Source organism: Lolium rigidum, chromosome 4, assembly GCF_022539505.1.
Source record: "Lolium rigidum isolate FL_2022 chromosome 4, APGP_CSIRO_Lrig_0.1, whole genome shotgun sequence".
Lineage (NCBI taxonomy): Eukaryota > Viridiplantae > Streptophyta > Magnoliopsida > Poales > Poaceae > Lolium > Lolium rigidum.
In genome coordinates, this window is record NC_061511.1 from 174871450 (window position 1) to 174892321 (window position 20872).

Below are 20872 nucleotides of genomic sequence, written 5' to 3' on the forward strand. Positions count from 1 at the left end.
GGCGCAACACCGGGGATTCCGGCGCCAACGTGAAACCTGCACAACACAACCAAAGTACTTTGCCCCAACGAAACAAGTGAGGTTGTCAATCTCACCGGCTTGTCTGTAACAAAGGATTAACCGTATTGTGTGGAAGATGATTGTTTGCAGAAAACAGTAGAACAAGATTACAAGTAGATTGTATTTCAAGTATAGAGAATTGGACCGGGGTCCACAGTTCACTAGAGGTGTCTCTCCCATAAGATAAATAGCATGTTGGGTGAACAAATTACAGCTTGGGCAATTGACAAATAAAGAGGGCATGACCATGCACATACATATCATGATGAGTATAGTGAGATTTAATTGGGCATTACGACAAAGTACATAGACCGCCATCCAAGCATGCATCTATGCCTAAAAAGTCCACCTTCAGAGTTATCATCCGAACCCCCTCCAGTATTAAGTTGCTAACAACGAGACAATTGCATTAAGTATTGCGCGTAATGTAATCGATAACTACATCCTTGAACATAGCACCAATGTTTTATCCCTAGTGGCAACAGCACATCCACAACCTTAGAACTTTCTCGTCACCGTCCCGGATATCAATGGAGGCATGAACCCACTATCGAGCATAAATACTCCCTCTTGGAGTTACAAGCATCTACTTGGCCGGAGCATCTACTAGTAACGGAGAGCATGCAAGATCATAAACAACACATAGACATAACTTTGATAATCAACATAACAAGTATTCTCTATTCATCGGATCCCAACAAACGCAACATATAGAATTACGGATAGATGATCTTGATCATGTTAGGCAGCTCACAAGATCCGACAATGAAGCACAATGGGGAGAAGACAACCATCTAGCTACTGCTATGGACCCATAGTCCAGGGGTAGACTACTCACTCATCACTCCGGAGGCGACCATGGCGGCGTAGAGTCCTCCGGGAGATGATTCCCCTCTCCGGCAGGGTGCCGGAGGCGATCTCCTGGATCCCCCGAGATGGGATCGGCGGCGGCGGCGTCTCTGGAAGGTTTTCCGTATCGTGGCTCTCGGTACTGGGGGTTTCGCGACGGAGGCTTTAAGTAGGCGGAAGGGCAGGTCAGGAGGCGGCACGAGGGGCCCACACCACAGGGCCGCGCGGCCAAGGGGAGGGCCGCGCCGCCCTAGGGTGTGGCCACCTCGTGGCCCCACTTCGTCTCCTCTTCGGTCTTCTGGAAGCTTCGTGGCAAAATAGGACCCTGGGCGTTGATTTCGTCCAATTCCGAGAATATTTCGTTACTAGGATTTCTGAAACCAAAAACAGCAGAAAACAAGAATCGGCACTTCGGCATCTTGTTAATAGGTTAGTTCCAGAAAATGCACGAATATGACATAAAGTGTGCATAAAACATGTAGATAACATCAATAATGTGGCATGGAACATAAGAAATTATTGATACGTCGGAGACGTATCACCTCCTCAAGGCACTTGGGGTTGAGGTCAGCCATCCCTGCGCCAATATGGTAGTAGGTACCATATGGCTCCCAATCCACCTGCTCAGCGGTAAGAGTGTCCAACTCCTCAGTGTAGTGCTTGTACATCATCTTTGGATCGCTCGTCATCTCCGAGACATTGTCCCAAAGGTATGCCCAAGTGGGATCCCGATCAGGGTTGTTCCAGTAATGAGGCCATGGCCTCTCTGTGAGTGCCCTGGGCCGCCCAACTGATAGGCGGTCCCAGCTCCATACAGAAAGTAGGAGCAAGCATCCACCAATACCGCCGCTCCCAGTCCTGCGACAAGCTTCGTCCAACTGCGAAAATAAGACATTTGGTTAGTACTTTGTCTAGCACACTACTATAGAAGAATAGTACATACAGAAAATCATCACCAGCCGGTAGAGGTAGGCAAGTGCCGTTGTTCCCCAACTCCACCGGTGCACCAACACCGTAAGCCCCTTCAGCCAACACCAATGGGCCAACTTCCCATCACTGTCAGGAAAGAGAGTCCTCGAAATCATGTACCACAAGTACACGCGGGTGTACGTCTTGATAGTGTCCTCGTTGGCCCCTTCCGGACATTCTCCAAAGTTAAGCCTAATCCAAGAGAAAGGTGCGCCGGCGGGAGCTCTCTCCTTTGGATCTGCTGGCGGCGGAGGAGCCATGCCAATAATGTCCTCCATCTGTCCACGCCACCCATCAGAATTAAGCTATGTTCATACACAGTGGGTCACCCTGAATAGGAAGTCCAAGTATCATTGAGACATCCTGAAGAGTAGGGGTCATCTCGCCGGCCCTCAAGTGGAAGGTGTGCGTCTCCGGCCTCCACCGGTCGACAAGGGCGGTGAGTGTCGTGGCGTTCATGTTCGCCCCCCCGGCTTACAAGCGTGATGAACGAGAGAAGACCGGTGGGCTGTGATACGTCCAATTTGCATCACTATTTTATATCATAATTTGCTGTTATTCATTGATATATTTCATATTTGTAGATGATACTTATGTTATTTCATCTATTTTGCATGTTTCATGATTATTGGAGGATCGCGCACCGGAGTTAGGATTCTGCTGGAAAAAGCGCTGTCAGAATGCAATATTTCGGAAGATCAACAATTGACGGAATTTATATGGAAAATCCTATTTTTCCCGAAGACGAAGGGAGCCAGAAGGGGAAGCCGAGGAGGGCTGCCATGGGCCCACCTCATGGGCCGGCGCCGGCCCTGCCCTGGCCACGCCGCCCTGTGAGGAGGGGGCCCACAGCCCCCTCTGGCCTCCCCTCCTTCGCGTATTTCTTCGTCCCGAAAACCTAAGCTCCAGGGAGACAATTGCGAAGAGTCACAGCCGCCTCTGCGGGGCGGAGAACACCAGAGAGAAAAGAGCTCTCCGGCAGGCTGAGATCCGCCGGGGAAATTCCCTCCCGGAGGGGGAAATCGACGCCATCGTCACCGTCATCGAGCTGGACATCATCTCCATCACCATCATCATCATCTCCATCATCATCACCGCCGTCTCCACCGCTACACATCGTCACCGCTGTAACAATTTGGGTTTGATCTTGATTGTTTGATAGGGGAAACTCTCCCGGTGTTGATTTCTACTTGTTATTGATGCTATTGAGTGAAACCGTTGAACCAAGGTTTATGTTCAGATTGTTATTCACCATCATATCACCTCTGATCATGTTCCATATGATGTCTCGTGAGTATTTCGTTTAGTTCTTGAGGACATGGGTGAAGTCTAAATGTTAGTAGTGAAGTATGGTTGAGTAATATTCAATGTTATGATATTTAAGTTATGGTGTTACTCTTCTAGTGGTGTCATGTGAACGTCGACTACATGACACTTCACCTTTATGGGCCTAGGGGAATGCATCTTGTACTCGTTTGCCAATTGCGTGGTTGCCGGAGTGACAGAAACCTAAACCCCCATTGGTATATCGATGCAGGAGGGATAGCAGGATCTCAGAGTTTAAGGCTGTGGTTAGATTTATCTTAATTACTTTCTTGTAGTTGCGGATGCTTGAAAGGGGTATAATCACAAGTATGTATTAGTCCTAGGAAGGGCGGTACATTAGCATAGGTTCACCCACACAACACTTATCAAAACAATGAAGATTAATTAGCCGTATGTAGCGAAAGCACTAGACTAAAATCCCGTGTGTCCTCAAGAACGTTTGGTCATTATAAGTAAACAAACCGGCTTGTACTTTGTGCTAAAAAGGATTGGGCCACTCGCTGCAATTGTTACTCTCGCACTTTACTTACTCGTACTTTATTCAACTGCTACATCAAAATCCCCTGAATATTTGTCTGTGAGCATTTACAGTGAATCCTTCATCGAAACTGCTTGTCAACACCTTCTGCTCCTCGTTGGAATCGACATTCTTACTTATCGAAAATACTACGATACACCCCCTATACTTGTGGGTCATCAGGCTGGATGAACTCTGTGTACCTCTCGTCATACGCCATATCTACTGTGCCATGGTACCAAATCTTCAAAGGGTGAAGATCCGTTCTCCTATCCGTCATATGAAAAGTACGGTGATCCCTGTCATACTCTTGATCTAGGAGCCACACCATCCTACATGTTTACACAAATACACCATATTATGAGCCATTCCTAATAAATATGAGCAACACATACATGATAATATATCCAAATAAGCCATCACACATACATCATATACATTCATATCTAGGGATAAAACACCATATTATAAGCCATTCCTAACAAATATGAGTTATTTCATCACAAATACTAGGCATATGTAACACATTTGAATGCATTTGCTAGGCAAATATTAGACATTTCAACACATACATACATAGGGTTTTCAACACATACATGTAAAATTTCATATCTAGGGTTCCAACAAATCTTTAGTTCAAACACATAAACTACAATGTAGATTCCACCAACATTAATTTCCATATCTATGGTTCATATCCAAATCCACCAACATAAATTTTCATGTCTAGGGTTCATATCCAAATCTACCAAATCCACCAACACTAGTGGATGAATCGGAGGGAATCGAAGGGGAATACCTTGAGGAATGGATGAGGAAGGAGTTGGCCGGCCAGATCTGACGAATCCTTGGTGGATTTGGTGGGGGGGGCGGAGGAGAGGCAGCCGCGGCTGGCGGTTCTTCACAGACAGAGAAAATGGAAGAGGAGAAGAGAGGAGAGCTCGGGCTGGGGCGGGCGCGGGCGCCACACTTAAGTGGATGTGTGGCGCCCTTCCGAGCGGCGCCACACATCCTGCCACGTCGGATCGGCGCACAGCTCAGCCTCGACGGCGCCACGTCGGCTGGGCGAGTGGCGCCGCACGGACGGGCGCCACACAGTGAGGTGTGGCGCCGATGTGAGGGACGCCACACAAAAGGGTTAGATGGGTGAAATAGTTTGGCCGGAGGGTCAGTCTGTGCTATAGTTGCAACAAAGGGTTATTTCTGTGTAAATCGCCTCCTACGTACCTCTTCCGATGGCGTGTAATATAATTTATATAATTATATGCACATTTTGCTGACTTCGCCTATGATTTTTTAATAGCAGGATCTGTTATGCACCATCGTCGGACACGTATTGCCAAAAAGCAACGGAATCCATATTTTTGAATAGGTTGGTGCATTTGGACTATCATCATTTACTCTAATAGGTAGACTGACTGCATGCACCGGAATGTAGTTCCAACCACTGTTAATATACTAGATAAAATCTGCTCCATTGATCCGGCCATGGGAGATTTAAAGGATATGCTAATATATGGTGAAAGCGAAACATTATCTGACTAGACTGGAGGTATACATGGACAGCCTCCTGGCAATTAACAGGTTGATGCCACATGTACTTTTATTTATTTAGTTCATAGGTTGGGGAAAGCTAGTTTTGGCTAGTGAATATTTTTCTATCCTACATACACATGGCATTGTTGTGTCTTTTCAATAACCAATAGTTAATTAGTAAATACAGAAAGTTAATGGACTCTATTGGTGGTTAAAAAATAGTTTGTGATTATCGGTCTCCGGCAGAATTTAACAAGTACATAATTGGGTAGTATCTAATTATTGGTGGACAAATGAATATCTGTAAGAACTTGAAACCGGACTATTTAGTGTCTCGTTATTTATGTGAACATACGAATTAACATTTTATTGCAATAATTTAATATTTTAACATCATTTTCTTTAAAAAGTAGAATACATTTAGTACAAAATGTCAGGAGTCGGATCTCAAGTGGAGACTACAGGACCGGCGAGTTGATTAACCACGAGTTGATTAATTGGAGAATAAACCACCCAGCTAGATTCGCTACGTCAGCCTTACGGAGGCGATTATAATTACTTTACAATACAATAACCTCCACGTCGTCCTTCACGTCACTATACATGAACTACTTGGATTATCTTAATCTGCATCATTGATTGTTTAGTACCAAGCTGGCACTATAGAACTTGCCGAGGGTGAACCCTAGAAATAAATTAACCTAAATTAATAGGGAATTCCGTTTCTTTTCGTACCGCCTTGTAGCTTTTTCTGCCCTCAATGATTGAAAGGGAACGATACATTGGTGCTTGGTAGGGAAATTCACATTAAGGATCCTGGAAGATCAAGCAAGAAAGACAATCCAAAGTCTAGGTAAAAAGGAGTCAAAAATATATCTTCTGGGAGCGACCGTATCACTGTTACACTTTGCATAGCTGATTAATTAACCGGCTAAAGATTGTGACGGGACACTGAGCATATCTCAGGGATTTTATGTTTTTTTCGATCAAGGAGCGTAGCCCCAGCCTCTGCATTCAAAGGATGCACACAATTTTTTTAATTAAATTATTCGCAATGTCTTACAAGGGGAATACAAGATCAACTCGAAGCCTCCTTCCTAGCGACAACTCGCTATACCTACGATGAAGGGGGGACCATGAACAAGGCCATACTCCCTGACGGTACACCAACACACATCATCCAAAAAGCAAAATCCTGAGGGTGTGCCATTGCACACGTCGCAGAGTTCGCAACCGCCATCTATCTCGAACCCATCTCCAAGCGAGATCAACGCATTGACCGTGCCAGACCTGCCGTCGATGTCACCATAACACCAAACAACTCCACCATCATGCCCGCGTCCAGCAGTCCTCGCTCGCCTTCGATACTCCGCAGCTCCACGCCGCTGAGAATCATCGACGACAACGTGGTAGATGAACACCACTCCACCAAAAACCACCTCCATCCAGCCGCTGCTCCAAAAACGATGCCCCGAGAGGTAGCACGACGCAGGGAGCGCCATCATCGTCTGATCCTTGCTCAGGGATTTCATGTAGCAAAAAAAAACTAAGAATCTATTTTAGCAAAGATAAATGGATGTTCATTCGGTTGGACCTTTTTTCTGGGCCAGTGCAAACCCATTCAAATGGTGCCTTGGCATGGTAAAACAATGAAATTTCTTATGATGTATAATACTGTGGTAAGAATAACTAGCTACATATGCATGCCATCTAAAAAACAAAATGGATCGAACTTCATTGGCAAAAGGTGGCAGTTGGGATCACATGCATAAACATATATTGCATGCTTTTAGTATAGATGTTGGTATTTTTAATATATACTTGTCAAAATTTACAAAATGAGTGTTTGGCAAAACCCAACAAGCAGGGTAATGAAAAACAGAGGGAGTATATATCAAAATAAGGGGTGTGTAATGTTTTTTTATTTCTTCCACTGCATAAGAAAATTCCAATAATAGAAATTATATGGTTGACGAGAGTGGATTTTGTACACCTACGCATGGGTGTGGGTGTTTCCGTCACCGTCCATTGTGCTTTGAGATTCAGATAAAAAGAGGAGAGAGAAAGGAATCTTTTCATATACTATGGTGGGCACGAATCTCGAGGAATAAATGAACGGTGACGGAAACACCCACATCCATGCGTGGGTGTACAAAAGTATTTCCGCTGACGAATAAGCAACGATATCTTTTTATTTTCTTTAGCACTGATATCCTAAATCCCTTAGAAGACGGCTATTATAAACCGGTCAAATAAAAATAATGTGCATAAATCAATGAAAAGCTAACGTATTTGTATGCGAATCCTTCCGCTTTTCCTTTGATGTGTAAATTCCATTCATCAACACTAGCGAAACTTAATTCGTAGATTCTATTTGATATTCTATTTTTTTATAATTAACATAGTCAGAAGCCATTTTTTTGTCATCTGATACGATATATCTTATCTTTAGGGCATGAAAGATTCATATATAAGCAATTAATTACAAGTAAATGTAGTATTCCGTCGATTTTAAAAGCAAATATGTTGGTTCAAACATATTAGATTCTTCCATCTAGATCAATGAGGAATCAAAATTATGTATACCTCAGAGGTACCAGAGACATTGCCACGTGTATGTAGCATTGGATTCCTTTCTTGGCTTGCTAGCTTTGTGAGAAAAACGATTCTAAGACAAAAGCTTTCTAGGAAAAACAATAATAAAACTGTACGACCGAATTGCAAGGAAGACCACTTTCATATTATTGAAACGTAGAATTTTTAGACTAAGCATGATTGCAACATACTCAACTGTTCGGATTACACGCACCAGCGGATCGACATATATCATTTTGAATTTATTTTGGGTTGTTCAATTTAAGTTGTCATTTCAAGCGCGCAAGCTAATCAAGTCGGCTGATGAATCGAGCCGTTAATTTGAATCTATCTGCTTATTCAGGAAGAAAAATCAGCACGGTGATGGACCCGTACGATGTAGCCATCGTTACGCCACCTTTAAACAAAATCTTTAGTTAACTAGTGGGTTGTTCGACCATTCTGGCCCCATCAAGATTATATATACTAATAGTAATACGCATGGTACATATGCCTTCACATATTGTTAGTCGTGATGCCAGTAAGATGTCTCTGGGTTCTTGAGTGTGCCTCTAATTATATAACCAAGCACACGCTACATTAATTATTTAATCATATTTTTTAATTAAGTTTAGTGTGTGATCATAGGTAAGGCTTGTCCCGTCTGTGACTCCATTGGTAGCCTATGTACAGTGCTGTCAGTGCATACACGCCCAATTAATCTGCCCATCAACGAATACCAAACTATAGCCAGGTTCTCCACCATATTTTTGAAACTGTAGCATTCTTTTAAGCTTTTTTAGAATAAATTCTTTTAAGCTTAGACCCTCACTGGTAGAAAAAAGGCCTTTAATCCCGGTTCGCAACTGCCATTAATCCCGGTTGCGCAACCGGGATTAAATATGCGGGACTAAAGGTCCCCCTTTAGTTGCGATTGCTTACGAACCGCGACTAAAGGCCCGTCCACGTGGGCGCCAGCCGTCCGTCGGGGCGGACGACCTTTAGTCGCGGTTCGCCTGGCCAACCGCGACTAAAGGCCTCCGCAGGTTTAGGGTTTTAGCCCCCCCCCCCCTAAATCTGGTTTTTTTTAAATTTGTATTGTTTTATTTCTTTTATATTTTATTTTGTGTTTTATTTTAATTTTGAAGAAGTTTCAGTACACATATTCTACGCTACTATATACATATGCATATGAATGTACAATTTCAAACAAGTTTGAAATTAGAAACAAGAAGAATTCAAGAGGAATATACAATATATATTCAATCTCGGATGACCATATACAATTTCGAACAAGTTTCCATACACAATTTACGGCATCAGAAGTTCTACGTTCTCGTAATAGTGTTCTCCTTTAGGATGGAGGACTTCTCTCATAAAAAATCCTGCTAGTTCCTCTTGAATTGGTCGAAAGCGAGCTTCTGGACTAAGCGTCTTCCGGAAGTTATTCCTCTTGACGTTGTTATCCAACGGCTTCCGCCAGGCCAACCGGGACTAAAGCCCCTTCCATCCCCCAGCTGTCGAGCAAGCCCGCTGGGCCCAGACCTTTGGTCGCGGGTCGCCTCCCGAAACCGCGACTAAAGACCCCTTTAGTCGCGGTTCGAATATTTTGGGGACTAATGGGGGTGGATGAAAGCCTCTTTTTCTACTAGCCCTCAACCACTTGTGATTATTTTTTCCATGTAGATCTTTATTTTTTCATGGGTAAAGGCTATAAACTTACGCTTTTTGTTCGGGAAATGAACGTAGGGAATAGCGATACGAGATTGCAAACTAGTTAACTCAGGTACATGTGTGAAGAAACGGAACCCCTTCGCATACGGCAATACATTCTCATACAACAATGATTATGAGCCATACATGATAAATGGATTGTTCAATCTAGCCATGCACGTGAGTCGCTAGACAAAACCCGGACCAAAATTGTGGTACGCATAGCACTACTCGTGAAGAAATGTACAAGTTAGATTGATTCTATGCTCGCGTGAATTAATAGAATAGAGTACATTTGCAGTTTGGACCAATCAACATATCAGCAGGGTGTGATTAATTTGTGCAATATATGTTCGAATCGTGCATTTAACTCCAGAAATCTAGACTATATTGCATTTTAAACCATATATTAACTCGATTCGGAAAAAGAAAAAACGGCCAGTTCAGTAAGCCTTTAGTTGCCCTTTGTGATACTATATAGGATCCTGCTGTCTGGTGGAAAAAGGGCCTTTGGTCGCGGTTCGCAACTGCCATTAGTCGCGGTTGCGCAACCGCGACCAAATGAGCGCGACTAAAGGCCCCCCCTTTAGTCGCGGTTGCTTACGAACCGCGACTAAAGGCCCGTCCACGTGGGCGCCGGGCGACCGTCGGGGCGGAGGACCTTTAGTCGCGGTTCTTCTGGCCAACCGCGACTAAAGGCCGCCGCAGGTTTAGGGTTTTAGGCCCCCCCTAAACCTGCCCCCCCCCCCCCCAAACATATTTTCTGTTTAATTTGTATATTGTTTTATTTCTTTTGTGCTTTATTGTAATTTTGAAGGAGTTTCACATATTCTACGGTACTACATATATACATGCATATGAATGTACAATTTCAAACAAATTTGAAATTAGAACCAAAAAGAATTCAAGAGGAATATACAATATATTCAATATCATCGGATGACCATATACAAGTTTGAACAAGTTTCCATACATAATTTAATGCATGTATAGTTCTACGTCCTCGCAATGGTGTTCTCCTTTAGGATCGAGGACTTCCCTCCTGAACCATCAAGCTAGTTCCTCTTGAAGTGGTCGAAAGCGAGCTTCTGGACTAAGCATCATCCGGAGGTTATTCCTCTGAGCATTGAGATCACTCGGAACGCGCTCAGAGGTGTATCTCCGGATCATCTCACATACATAGTATCCACACAGATTGGTTCCCGGTGGCTGCATATCGCCACCATTCTTAGCCTTTGACCGCATGAAATTTAGCTCTTTTTTGAATTCACCGACCTTTGTATCTGCGAACCGTCTCCAAACCCTACGAGGCAAAGAAAATTAAATGAACAAGAGAGTTATTAGTTAATTACTTGAAGCTTAATTAGGAAATGAACGAAATAGGCCGATCGATATAGAGCGCAAATGAATGAAAACAATTACTTTTGAATCATTTGTCTCATGTCGGCCCACTCCGCCTTATCCATATTCGGAGAGTCGTGGACGAGACATTCTGATTTGTCAACTTTAATTACTAGCAGAATCCGAGTGGAACCCGCGGACACGATACATGCACAAGTACGTCATGCATAACTCATCGATTAGCCGGCCACATACCATGCATGGAGTAAACAAAAGAGAATGTGCTCAAGACATAAACACTCACCCAAAATGGTAAGGAAATAGAATATCACTTTTGAGTTCCTGCTTTTCAAGAAACCGCCACAGTCTTTCTCCACGTCGGCGGGGTGATGCTTTAACGTATATCCATTAACGATGTGTGGGTCAATGAACCCAACATCATGGATGCTCCTTACTCTGCATTCCTTAATCTTCAATCTGCATGTATAATAGCGGACACAACAATATAGTTAAGACATATATATATATATAGTGCAGGCAATATGAACGAGATGGGGTAGAAATAAATCACTTACAGAACGTAGCAACTGATGATAGATTTGTCGAGCTCCCGCAGATTGAAAAGCTGGAACAATTCACTCAGATGAATTTGTACAGAGTATTGTTTGAAGTGATGCTCATATCCAACTTCCGCAAAAATATAATCTTTGACGTTTTTATGTTTTATGTAACCCTTGTACCAGTTCAGCAGACCTTTCATTTGTGGAGGTAGATCCTCTTCCTGCGCAGCTCGACGAGAGGCCCATTCTTCACATATGTAAGTACTACCTCCTTCACTGGCGCCTCATCAAGGCCTAACAGTTCACGAAGAGTAATACCTAAGTTGGTCGCTTGTTCTCTGGCACTCGTTACAGTCAATCCCTGTGCTGCCGCAGCTTCTATGATTTCGGGGGCATCCGGACCGGCGGCTGTCACTATAAGCGGGGCAATCGATTGTTTACTTTGTTCCCCGAGCTGGGCAACAACTCGTTTCCCGCTTTGTGCACTTTGTAATTCCGCTTTATCGGCCTCCTCTTTCTTCTCCTTGAATATGCGTGCCTGATTCTTTAGTTCACGTGCATAGTCGTCAGGCAGATTCTTTGCGGCTTGGGACGGTGTGTTCAAAAATGACTTAGCCCACTTCTTTTGCTCATCAGAAAATACTGGCTTGGGCTCGGGCTCTCTTTTCTTCTTGCAGCCCGCCTTCCATTTCTCTAAATTAGCAGTCGCGGCCGCCTCGACTTCCTCGGCACTACGTTCCCAAGGCCTCGTGGGGAGAGGCTTCAGTGATGGCTCCGGTACCTTTGTTTTCTTAGGTACGTAAGGGTCCGGGTTAATAATCCAGGACTCGCTGCTTCGCTTCTTCGCCGGAGGTGGATTGGGGGGCGGCGTCTGCTTACCCGCCCGGGGCGGACTAGGGGGCGGCGTCTGCTTACCCGCCGGAGGTGAATTGGGGGCGGCGTCGGCTGACGTGAAGGAGGTGTAGGTGAAGCACCACCACCACCGCCACCGCCGCCACCACCACCACCGTAGGGGGGTGGACTTGTTGGCGCCTCGCCCGGAAACTTGATAAACTTCTTCTGCCATAGAATGAACTGGCGCTTGACATCTCCAAGTCTTGTCGCCCCTTCAGGTGTAGCAATGTCAATGTCCAGGTCCTCAAACCCTTGGACTATGTCCTCCACCGTGACACGAGCATAGCCATCTTGAATGGGGTTGTTGTGGTGGAGTGCTCCAGTGGTAAAGCACCGCCGATGGCTACCTTCATGGACATGTTCCCGATAGGATAATACGGATGACATGCTTTCATCTCCTTTATATCGTCCACGGGGTAGCGAGGAGGCTCCGGTGCAGTAATTTCGACCACCGGAGGCTCCGGTGCAGTAATTTCGATCGTCGGTGCACCAGCCCGGTGGGGCCTCCGTGGAAGCTACGCCGCTTCTCCGCCGCCGGCTTCCGAGATCCAATGGATGATCTTCATGCCGCGCCCGAGCTGCATCTCTTTCGGCTACTAGTACACTCACGGTTTTCTTCATGACATCCATTTCCGATGCCAACCGCGCCACAACATCTCGCTTCCCGATCCATCTTTCTCTTACGGCTTCAGTAACCGTACGGGTCATCGTTCCGGGGAACCCTACTTTCCACGGAATGTGCCCCATGCCTCGTACACGTCCTCCGTGTTCGGGATTCCCGAGGGCTTTTGTCGTGGCGTCGTTCTCTCCGTTGAACTTGATCCTCCCTCTTGAGCATCCCTCATTGCCTCAATAAGCTTTTGGGTGGGTTTAATTATTTTGCCCCGGTAAACACACTCCCTCGTCTCCGGGTTCAGCCGATCCCCCATGCCCGTACTCACCAGCCTTTTGGCCCTTGGGTCCCATCCCTCCGTACCCGGACGGATTCCTCGCGCCCTCGGCCTCGTTCTCCATCTTCTCCCACCTAGGCAGCCAAAAGCGATACCCTCCCGGCCCCATAATATGATTGTACTCCTTCTTGGCCGCATTATCCTTATTTTTTTTCGATATTTCAAGGAACTGCTCCGATTTCTTTTGCTTCACAAATTCTGGCCAATCATGTTGCAGTTTCTCATATTGTCCTTTGAAATCCGGAGTCTTGCCCCGCTTGACAAAGTCATGGGCTAGATATTGCTTGTATTTCCGAATGCGTTGGACATCTTAGAAAGAGCGAACTGTTTGACTAGCTTGCACCTCTCCTTGTTTTCCTCAATCTTGTTACCCTCCTCATCGTATTTGCGGTATTCCGGAGGTAGAACGAAATGTTCCATAAGCTTGTTGAAGCAATCTTTTTTGTTCTCTTATCGACAAAAGTGAAACCAAGACGTGCCTTCTTTGGCTCATTCCACTCCTGGACGGTGATCGAGACGTTGTCTCTAACAACGGCTCCGCATTGGCTGATAAACTTGGTGGCGTTCTTGCGGGGCTCCAGCGGCCTGCCGATTGCTTCCTCGACAACCTCGATGGTGCATGTTTCTCCTGGTTTCATCGTCTTGGTTGCGCCACGCTTTGACGACGTACTCGATTGTTTCGACGATCCGGCCGAGGGCTAAAATAAGAAAGAGAGTCGCGCGCGTTAGTACACACATATTTATTCAAATCGATCAGTTAGTTTGTATCACCAGAGGCTCAATGTATATATATACCTCGGCGCCGGAGGTGGTTGCTACTTCCAATTGAAGATCGTCGTTTATCGACATTTCTTCGGCATCATCTTGCTGACGGCGCCCTTCATCTTCACCCTCAAGGTTCAGATAAGAAGAGATATCATCTTCTTCTTGTCCGGTCGGCACATATAGAATATCGCCGTTTATGATGCCGAACATATGGTCTTCAAGGTCCGGATCATAGTTGTCCATAATCGGGTCAGCTCTATCGTCCGCCATATGTCAGTCCTGAAAACATGTAGTCAAAACAAATTAATTAAGTGAAGAAGGGGGGCGGTGGCGGTGGCGAAAGGGGGTGATGTCTACGCCCCCTCCTTTTCCTGTAGACAGTGTTGGGCCTCCAAGAGCAGAGGTTTGTAGAACAGCAGCAAGTTTCCCTTAAGTGGATCACCCAAGGTTTATCGAACTCAGGGAGGAAGAGGTCAAAGATATACCTCTCATGCAACCCTGCAACCACAAAGCAAGAAGTCTCTTGTGTCCCCAACACACCTAATAGGTGCACTAGTTCGGCGAAGAGATAGTGAAATACAGGTGGTATAAATAAGTAGTAGCAACGGCACCGGAAAAGTGCTTTGCCCAGGACAAGTAACAAGCGGTAGTAACGCAAGTAAAACAAGAAACAAGCAGCGATAGCGATATTTAGGAACAAGGCCTAGGGATCATACTTTCACTAGTGGACACTCTCAACATTGATCACATAACAGAATAGATAAATGCATACTCTACACTCTTTTGTTGGATGATGAACACCATTGCGTAGGATTACACGAACCCTCAATGCCGGAGTTAACAAGCTCCACAATTCAATGTTCATATTTAAATAACCTTAGAGTGCATGAAAGATCAACACGACTAAATCAAGTACTAACATAGCATGCACACTGTCACCTTCACACTACGTAGGAGGCATAGATCACATCAATACCATCATAGCAATAGTTAACTTCATAATCTACAAGAGATCACAATCATAGCCTACGCCAAGTACTAACACGGATGCACACACTGTCACCATTACACCGTGCAGGAGGAGTAAAACTACTTTAATAACATCACTAGAGTAGCACATAGATAAATTGTGATACAAAACACATTGCAATCATAAATAGATATAAATAAGCACTTCACTATGCCATTCATAACAGTGAATAAGTATTCTGTGAAATATAGCCTAAGAGACCCACACGGTGCACACACTGTCACCTTTACACACGTGGGACAAGGAGTCTCCGGAGATCACATAAGTAAAATTCACTTGACTAGCATAACGACATCTAGATTACAAGCATCATCATATGAATCTCAATCATGTAAGGCAGCTCATGAGATTATTGTATTGAAGTACATAGGAGAGAGATGAACCACATAGCTACCGGTACAGCCCCGAGCCTCGATGGAGAACTACTCCCTCCTCATGGGAGACAGCAGCGGTGATGGAGATGGTGGTGGTGTCGATGGAGGAGCCTTCCGAGGGCACTTCCCCGTCCCGGCGGCGTGCCGGAACAGAGACTCCTGTCCCCGGATCTTGGCTTCGCGATGGCGGCGGCTCTGGATGGTTTCTCGTACCGTGGCTTTTTCGTCTCGAGGTTTTAGGTCCAGGGGCTTTATATAGGCGAAGAGGCGGCGTCAGGAGGTCGAAGGGGCGGCCACACTATAGGGGGGCGCGGGCCCCCCCTTGGCCGCGCTGGCCTAGGGTTTGGTGGGCCTGTGCCCCCTCTCTGGCGGCTCTCGTGTGTTCTGGATGCTTCCGGGCAAAATAGGAACCTGGGCGTTGATTTCGTCCCATTCCGAGAATATTTCTTTACTAGGATTTCTGAAACCAAAAACAGCAGAAAACAGGAACTTGCACTTCGGCATCTTGTTAATAGGTTAGTTCCAGAAAATGCACGAATATGACATAAAGTGTGTATAAAACATGTAGATATCATCAATAATGTGGCATGGAACATAAGAAATTATAGATACGTCGGAGACGTATCAGCATCCCCAAGCTTAGTTCCTGCTCGTCCCGAGCAGGTAAACGATAAACAAAGATAATTTCTGGAGTGACATGCCATCATAACCTTGATCATACTATTGTAAAGCACATGTAATGAATGCAGCGATCAAAACAATGTAAATGACATGAGTAAACAAATGAATCATATAGCAAAGACTTTTCATGAATAGTACTTCAAGACAAGCATCAATAAGTCTTGCATAAGAGTTAACTCATAAAGCAATAATTCAAAGTAGAAGCATTGAAGCAACACAAAGGAAGATTAAGTTTCAGCGGTTGCTTTCAACTTGTAACATGTATATCTCATGGATAATTGTCAACATAGAGTAATATAACAAGTGCAATATGCAAATATGTAGGAATCAATGCACAGCTTCACACAAGTGTTTGCTTCTTGAGGTGGAGAGAAATAGGTGAACTGACTCAACAATAAAAGTAAAAGAAAGGTCCTTCAAAGAGGAAAGCATCGATTGCTATATTTGTGCTAGAGCTTTGATTTTGAAAACATAAAGAGAGCATAAAAATAAAGTTTTGAGAGGTGTATGTTGTTGTCAACGAATGGTAGCGGGTACTCTAACCCCCTTGCCGTACAAACCTTCAAAGAGCGGCTCCCATTTTATTTTATTTTGGGTGGCACTCCTTCCAACCTTTCTTTCACAAACCATGGCTAACCGAATCCTCGGTGCCCGCCAACAATCTCATACCATGAAGGAGTGCCTTTTTATTTTAGTTTTATTATGATGACACTCCTCCCAACCTTTGCTTACACAAGCCATGGCTAACCGAATCCTTCGGTGCCGTCCAACAATCACATACCATGGAGGAGTGTCTATTTTGATTAATTAATTTGGGACCGGGAATCCCATTGCCAGCTCTTTTTGCAAAATTATTGGATAAGCGGATGAAGCCACTAGTCCATTGGTGAAAGTTGCCCAACAAGATTGAAAGATAAACACCACATACTTCCTCATGAGCTATAAAACATTGACACAAATAAGAGGTAATAACTTTTGAATTGTTTAAAGGTAGCACTCAAGCAATTTACTTTGGAATGGCGGAGAAATACCATGTAGTAGGTAGGTATGGTGGACACAAATGGCATAGTGGTTGGCTCAAGTATTTGGATGCATGAGAAGTATTCCCTCTCGATACAAGGCTTAGGCTAGCAAGGTTTTTTTGAAACAAACACAAGGATGAACCGGTGCAGCAAAACTCACATAAAAGACATATTGTAAACATTATAAGACTCTACACCGTCTTCCTTGTTGTTCAAACTCAATACTAGAAATTATCTAGACCTTAGAGAAACCAATTATGCAAACCAAATTTTAGCATGCTCTATGTATTTCTTCATTAATAGGTGCAAAGTATATGATGCAAGAGCTTAAACATGAGCACAACAATTGCCAAGTATCACATTATCCAAGACATTATAGCAATTACTACATGTAGCATTTTCCAATTCCAGCCATATAACAATTTAACGAAGAAGAAACTTCGCCATGAATATTATGAGTAGAGCCTAAGGACATACTTGTCCATATGCTATAGCGGAGCGTGTCTCTCTCCCATACAATGAATGTTAGGATCCATTTTATTCAAACAAAACAAAAACAAAAACAAACCGACGCTCCAAGAAAAGCACATAAGATGTGATGGAATAAAAATATAGTTTCAGGGGAGGAACCTGATAATTTGTCGATGAAGAAGGGGATGCCTTGGGCATCCCCAAGCTTAGATGCTTGAGTCTTCTTGAAATATGCAGGGATGAACCACCGGGCATCCCCAAGCTTAGAGCTTTCACTCTCCTTGATCATGTTGTATCATCTCCCTCTCTTGATCCTTGAAAACTTCCTCCACACCAAACTTAGAACAACTCATTAGAGGGTTAGTGCACAATCAAAATATACATGTTCAGAGGTGACATAATCATTCTTAACACTTCTGGACATTGCACAAAGCTACTGAAAGTCAATGGAATCGAAATATCCATCGAACATAACAAAACAGGCAATGCGAAATAAAAGGCAGAATCTGTCAAAACAGAACAGTTCGTATTGACGAATTTTATAGAGGCACCATACTTGCTCAAATTGAATGAAAGTTGCGTACATATTTGAGGATCACTCACGTAAATTGGCATAATTTTCTGAGTTACCTACAGAGAATTTTGCCCAGATTCGTGACAGCAAAGAAATCTGTTTCTGCGCAGTAATCCAAATCTAGTATCAACCTTTCTATCAAAGACTGTACTTGGCACAAAAAAAAACACCAAACTAAGATAAGGAGAGGTTGCTACAGTAGTAAACAACTTCCAAGACACAAATATAAAACAAAGTACTGTAGCAAAATAAACACATGGGTTATCTCCCAAGAAGTTCTTTCTTTATAGCCATTAAGATGGGCTCAGCAGTTTTGATGATGCACTCGCAAGAAATAGTATTTGAAGCAAAAGAGAGCATCAAGAAGCAAATCCAAAACACATTTAAGTCTAACATGCTTCCTATGCATAGAAATCTTGTAAATAAACAAGTTCATGAAGATCAAAGTAACAAGCATAGGAAGATAAAACAAGTGTAGCTTCAAAAATTTCAGCACATAGAGAGGTGTTTTAGTAACATGAAAATTTTTACAACCATATTTTTCTCTCTCATAATAACTTTCAGTAGCATCATGAGCAAACTCAACAATATAACTATCACATAAAGCATTCTTATCATGAGTCTCATGCATAAAATTATTACTCTCCACATAAGCATAATCGATTTTATTAGTTGTAGTGGGAGCAAATTCAACAAAGTAGCTATCAAATATAGGAGGCATATTGCAATCATAATCAAATTCATCCTCCATAACAGGTGGCACCAAAAGACTACTATCATTATAATCATCATAAATAGGAGTCAAAGTATCATCAAAGTAAATTTCCTCCTCAATGCTTGGGGGACTAAAAAGATCATGCTCATCAAAACCAGCTTCCCCAAGCTTAGAATTTTCCATAGCATTAGCAACAATAGTGTTCAAAGCATTCATATTAATAACATTCCCATTAGCATGCATATAAAGTTCCATGGGTTTTTTAATTCTCTCTTCAAACACATCATGTCCTAATTCAAGATAAAGTTCATAAAGATCTCTCATATTTTTGTTGTTTTCCATTATGCCTTACTAGTGTAAACAAGAAACAAAAAGTTGCAATTGCAGGATCTAAAGGAAATAGCTTCGAGCACAAACACAATGGCGCCGTAAAATTACTTTACCCGGAACCGAAGTATGAGTGCCTTTTACCTTTCCTCCCCGGCAACGGCGCCGTAAAATAGCTTGATGTCTACGCCCCTCCTTTTCCTCGTAGACAGTGTTGGGCCTCCAAGAGCGGAGGTTTGTAGAACAAGCAGCAAGTTTCCCTTAAGTGGATCACCCAAGGTTTATCGAACTCAGTGGAGGAAGAGGTCAAAGATATCCCTCTCATGCAACCCTCGCAACCACAAAGCAAGAAGTCTCTTGTGTCCCCAACACACCTAATAGGTGCACTAGTTCGGCGAAGAGATAGTGAAATACAGGTGGTATAAATAAGTAGTAGCAACGGCACCGTAAAAGTGCTTTGCCCAGACGACAAGTAATAAGCAGAGTAGTAACGCAAAGAAACAAGTAACAAGCAGCGATAGCAGTATTTAGGAACAAGGCCTAGGGATCATACTTTCACTAGTGGACACTCTCAACATTGATCACATAACAGAATAGATAAATGCATACTCTACACTCTTTTGTTGGATGATGAACACCATTGCGTAGGATTACACGAACCCTCAATGCCGGAGTTAACAAGCTCCACAATTCAATGTTCATATTTAAATAACCTTAGAGTGCATGAAAGATCAACACGACTAAACCAAGTACTAACATAGCATGCACATCGTCACCTTCACACTATGTAGGAGGCATAGATCACATCAATACCATCATAGCAATAGTTAACTTCATAATCTACAAGAGATCACAATCATAGCCTACGCCAAGTACTAACACGGATGCACACACTCGTCACCATTACACCGTGCAGGAGGAGTAAAACTACTTTAATAACATCACTAGAGTAGCACATAGATAAATTGTGATACAAAACACATTGCAATCATAAAGAGATATAAATAAGCACTTCACTATGCCATTCATAACAGTGAATAAGTATTCTGTGAAATATAGACTAAGAGACCCACACGGTGCACATACTGTCACCTTTACACACGTGGGACAAGGAGTCTCCGGAGATCACATAAGTAAAATTCACTTGACTAGCATAACGACATCTATATTACAAGCATCATCATATGAATCTCAATCATGTAAGGCAGCTCATGAGATTATTGTATTGAAGTACATAGGAGAGAGATGAACCACATAGCTACCGGTACAGCCCCGAGCCTCGATGGAGAACTACTCCCTCCTCATGGGAGACAGCAGCGGTGATGGAGATGGTGGTGGTGTCGATGGAGGAGCCTTCCGAGGGCACTTCCCCGTCCCGGCGGCGTGCCGGAACAGAGACTCCTGTCCCCCAGATCTTGGCTTCGCGATGGCGGCGGCTCTGGATGGTTTCTCGTACCGTGGCTTTTTCATCTCGAGGTTTTAGGTCCAGGGGCTTTATATAGGCGAAGAGGCGGCGTCAGGAGGTCGAAGGGGCGACCACACTATAGGGGGGCGCGGGCCCCCCCTTGGCCGCGCCGGCCTAGGGTTTGGTGGGCCTGTGCCCCCTCTCTGGCGGCTCTCGTGT